The sequence below is a fragment of the Spermophilus citellus genome (assembly GCF_964194105.1).
Source record: "Spermophilus citellus genome assembly, chromosome: 2".
Taxonomy (NCBI): Eukaryota; Metazoa; Chordata; class Mammalia; order Rodentia; family Sciuridae; genus Spermophilus; species Spermophilus citellus.
In genome coordinates, this window is record NC_138183.1 from 173,348,622 (window position 1) to 173,354,016 (window position 5,395).

Consider the following 5,395-nt stretch of genomic DNA (forward strand, 5'->3'; position numbering starts at 1 on the left):
GAGTTTTTGTGAAAAATTAAATAAGGCTACCTTTGTAAAAGTTCTTAACACAATGGTGAAAATATAGTAGTTGTTCCATAAATTTTAGCTTCTCAGTTCATCCATTTTCCACTATACTCTCTTCTTCTTTGTTCTTCTTCTGCTTTATTATAGCCTTCTTTCTTTATAAGATAAATCTTGAGTGAATTATTAATACCAGCTGAAGAATATGAGCGACATAACAAAGTATTTCATTCTCTTCCTTCTCATTGGCAAGAATTTAGATCAACCTAGATGTAACACAAAATCAAAGGGAATTGGATCTGGAGGGGACTTGTAAATGCAAAATCTTCACTCTGAGGCATTGAACTTCAGAGAAGAAAAGTTACATGGCCAGGATCCTAGTGAAAACTTGGTGAGGTGCTTTTGGAAAGAATTTGGTTGAGTATCTTAGTGTGACGGAACTTATAGGTTTGTTGGGTTTTGAATTAATTGCAAATACAAACATGTTGAGTCCTGAATGGAGGTATCATGGAGTTGATGCTGAAACCCCAAATGCAGATGTTGGACAAATTCTATCCTTTTTTTCATTTCTAAACTCTAAGGCCCCTTGTCTAAAAGTGTGCAAGAAGGTGTTGTTTTCTAATAGAATTCTTGCTGTGCTTACTGTTTAGAGCAGTCCATCTGTTTAATTATTATCACGAGCTGTACCTAATTCCATGGTGTAAAACTCATATTGCAGGCAAGTGGGTAGCATATCTACAAAGGTTGGGTCCATATGCCGTGCTGTTGGGGCAGGCGGATGACAGTTAGGAAAAGAGGTGAACGCTTGTGTCAGACAGCCTGATAGAAATCAGGCCGTTGATATCTTATGACTGTGTGTTTTTCCTTTGAGTTGATCCCTGGGACCAGTGCCAGAAAAATAAATGAGAACCAGAGACCAAATTAAATGTTGCCTGATCATTATGTCAAAGACAAAAGCAGGAAGATAAAAATCTCAAAGCCAAATAGATCCAGGACAAAGGGAAAATAATGGCAGCTGTAACCATAGTTTGGAACTAAGAAGTGGAACAAATGAGGCTGAACTTGCTGACCATCTGTTCAGAAGCAGAGGGAGCCTCAGAAAATGCACTGGGCTTGGGATCTGGTGATGGGCTCTCATGTCCTTGTTCAATGTCTTATTAGTGGAGGACCTGGGAAGAGTAACCTGTTCTCTCTGAATTTAGTCTTCTCATGTATAAATGGAGATAATGAGAACTGCCCTCCAACCCCCATACTTTTGCAAGATGGGCACAAATTAGTTATTGGACAGCTTCACCCATTCTACCAACTGCCTTCCATCATTAGCACCCAACTTCTAGCTTCTATGATTTTCCAAGACCTCCTGTTATTGCTAGATCCCTGCCCATGGCAGTCATTACTTTTGTACTTAAGCAGAAAAACACAGCTTGACAAGATTCTTACTAAATATATGCAGAATGTTATAATCCTTCTTACTCATAGATGATCTTGAAATATCACTTATCTACTCTGGGCCTCAGTTTACCTAAACTCACAGGGTAGTTTTAAGTATTAAATAAAATAGTGTGCACAAAGTATTTAATACAGTTCTTGGTACATAGTAAGATATTGCTAAATATATATTATTATAAATATTGTCAAAGCATACCTTTTAAACATTTGAAAACATACACAAATGTATGTTGAGCAGATGTCAAAGATTTATTTACACCACCAAGGAGGAAAGCGCTGGATGTTAAAGGAGACTTTGAAAGAAAGAAGTGTATGTAGTTCATGAAAGAAAGAATGCTAAAATGAAGTTAAGTTTCATATAAAACTGTTAATGTCCCAAAGAGGTTAATAAAATGATAACCCCTCAGGTTATCACTTTTATTGGGCAATTACATTTATCTTCACTAGACAAAGATACCTTATAACATGTCCATCTTCTTCAAGTTAACATAGCTTTACATAGAGTCTGAGCCCTTATAAATAATAAATAGAAAGTCAAACTAAATCACAGTCCAAGACAATCAGATGTCTAACAGCAAGATTGTTTAGAAAATGCACTGATAAAGAGAATGAAAGGTCTGCTGGTGGTCTTGTCTTGTTTCCAGGTTTTGGATAACTATTTTAGTTTTTTTTAAATATTTCTTTTTTAGTTTTAGGTGGACACAATATCTTTATTTTATTTTTAATGGTGTTGAAGATGGAACCCAGCACCCAGTGCATGTCAGGCGAGCGCACCACCACTTGAGCCACATCCCCAGCTCCTATTTTAGGGTTTGATCAGTCTGAGATCTTGGTCTTCTGGGACCTGGGTTTCAATGATCCAGCTATAATTTCCCACCCTTCAAGTCTTTGTAACCAAATTATATCACCATAAGTATCTTTTGTTTCAAACTTGTGAAGACATTTGGGAATGAGGAAGGGACAAGAAACAGGAGTTTGGAGTTGAACAAGCTTAATGTTGGTTTTCGGTTTGAGGTGGACATTTAGAAATGGGGCATGTTCCACATTTGCAGCAGCTGGATAGATGTATGTGAAATTGCTCATGTTTGTGTTTAATCAACATATTTCTTAAACTCATTTGTTATTCTTTCCTCTTCAGCTTCTCAGATGCACTTCCTGTTTGGTTTTTAATACTTTCATTTCCCGTTATTTACTTATTTATTTTTTAAATCTCTAGCTAATGTTTCCCTCCTCCTTTTCTACCCCTCCTAGGTCTTCATATTTACTTCAAGCAGTTTTTCTTCTTATTTTACGACCATTCTCTTTTGGAGCAGTTGAAAGCAGAAAAGATTTGTTTTCTTTTCACTCTCTTCTCTGATTCTTTCTTTTGTTTACTTTTATAGTATTTGTACACCCACAGTTTCTATCTGCCCAGCCCCTTTTGTTCCTCAATTCCCTCCTTGTGGTCATTCTGCATATTCTTAGGCCTTAGAGGGTAAACAAAAGGGGAAGTGAAACTCTTATGACAAGTCAAAATATACTTTATTGGAGAATCTTTGCCTATTTTTAAATCCAGATGCTATTTTCATGATATTTACTATTTAAATAAATTGGGAGATATTTTCTTACTTTTAAAATTGTAAAGACAATCATACTGACATAGATTCTTAAAGTTCTTTTCCATAATATTGCTTTATTAATATAAGAATTTTCATTTCTGTATTTTTCTTCTGTCTTTGACCCATGTGCTTTTTGCATAATTATGTTCATCAGGTATCTATGTTTAAAAATTCTTTTTTTAAGCTTGCAGCTTATGATGTAGGTATAGTAAAGAGTAGAAGAAAATTGACAAACTAAGCCTGTGGGCATTGTGGCCTTCTGAGATGAGAAATAAGGACCAACCATCAGTAAGCTGAATCCATCGCCATTGAGGTCTACACAGTGATTCAATTACCTTTCTCTGCATATATTGTCAGAAAAGACACAGGTCAGCCTTCCACAAGTAAACCATCAGCAATGGACTTGTTTTCTAATTCATTAGAAACAGAACAAACTGTTAACAAAGGACATTCTCATAAACAAAGAATTACCACTGCATGATTGCATAGTGGCACTTATTGTGTAGCGAGAGAATCTGAGACCTGGAGTCAGACTAAGTTCAAATCCTGTCACTTGCTAGTTAGGTACTCTTTATTACGTCACTTAAATTTCCAGGCTTTAGTTCTTCCATAAAATGAAGACATGAATCATTAAATAAGCAATTATGACATTACATATTTTATATAATTTGTGACAAAATACAGGTTATCATCATTGTTGAAGAAATGTTGTAAGTCTATGGAACCACTTGTTTTTCTGCTTATCAAGAATTTGTGTGGAGGAAAAGAAATTTCAAGATTTGCTATAGGTCTGTAATATTGCTCTTTCCCCCCATAATCCCTTCCAATTTACAAGTGGATCTCAGTTGGGTAAATGAGAGTAATTAAAACAGTAATTAGCAGAACTTTCCAGAACACTCAGTGAGAGGTGGAGGAGCGGCAGCTGTCCAAGCTGCACAGTTATGAGCTCCTTTCCACTTTCCCACATCAGCCTGCTCACCAGCAGTAGAAAATGGTGAAAGAAACCACTTACTATGTGGTTTTGGGGGTCAAACCCAATGCCACCCAGGAAGAATTGAAAAAGGCTTACAGGAAACTGGCATTGAAGTACCACCCTGATAAGAATCCAAAAGAAGGAGAAAAGTTTAAACAGATTTCTCAAGCTTATGAAGTTCTCTCTGATGCCAAGAAAAGAGAATTATATGACAAAGGAGGAGAACAAGCAATTAAGGAAGGTGGATTGGGTGTTTTATCTCCCCCATGGACATCTTTGGTATGTTTTTTGAAGGAGGAGGAAGGATGCAGAGAGAAAGGAGAGGTAAAAACATTGTGCATCAGCTCTCAGTAGTGTTAGAAGATTTATACAATGGTGCAATGAAAAAACTGATTCTGCAAAAGAATGTGATTTGTGACAAATGTGAAGGCCAAGGTGGTAAGAAAGGAGCAGTCGAGTGCTGTCCCAACTGCCTATTACTGGAATGCAAATGTGAAGTATCTGATAGGCCCCCTGAATGGTTCAGCTAATTCAGTCTGGGTGCATGGAGTGCCAGGGCTTTTTTTTTTCTCTCAAACTATCAGTCCTAAAAATAGATGTAAAAGCTGCGATGAAAGGAAAATAGTTTGAGAGAAAAAGCTTCTAGAATTTCAAATTGACAATGGCATGAAAGATGGTCAGAAGATAACATTCCATGGTGAAGGAGACCAAGAGCCAGGACTGGAACCAGAAAATATTATCATTGTGTTAGATCAGAAGGATCATGTTATTTTTACTCTATGAGTAGTGTATGGACTTCTTTTCATGTGTATGGACATACAGCTGGTGGAAGCATTATGTGGCTTCCAGAAGTCAGTATCCACTCTTGACAATCGAACCACAGTCAACACCTCTTATCTGGGTCAGATTGTCAAGCATGGAGATATAAAGTGTGTGCTAAATGAAGGTATGCCAATTTATCATAGACCATATGAAAAGAGTCACCTAATCATCAAGTTTAGGTAAACTCTTCTGAAAATGGCTTTCTCTCTCCCTCTTTGATGGAAAAATTCCCACCTGAATAGAAGGAAGTAGAAGAGACTGATGAAATGGATTAGGTAGAACTAATGGCCTTTGATCCAAATCAGGAAAGATTGCACCATTATAATGGAGAAGCATGTGAGGATTATGAACATCATCCCAGAGGTAGTGTTCAGTGTCAAACCTTTTAATGGGCCAGTGAATAACACTAACTGTAGACATTTTATATGGAGTAGTGAATGAGTGAAGGACTATAATCATAATATGTTCACTATATCCTATTGTTTTGTTTTAATATTCAATTATAATAGTGTTTTAAAAGTTAAATGAAGAATAAATGCAAATACAAAAG

At 36.5% G+C, this 5,395-nt stretch overlaps 1 pseudogene across 1 annotated transcript; it reads left to right on the plus strand.

Moving 5' to 3' along the window:
* The first annotated feature begins 4,041 nt into the window (after positions 1-4,041).
* Positions 4,042-5,028, plus strand: LOC308641683 (dnaJ homolog subfamily A member 1-like; annotated as a pseudogene). Its single transcript has one exon. The product of its transcript is annotated as a dnaJ homolog subfamily A member 1-like (transcript).
* Positions 5,029-5,395: the final 367 nt, after the last annotated feature.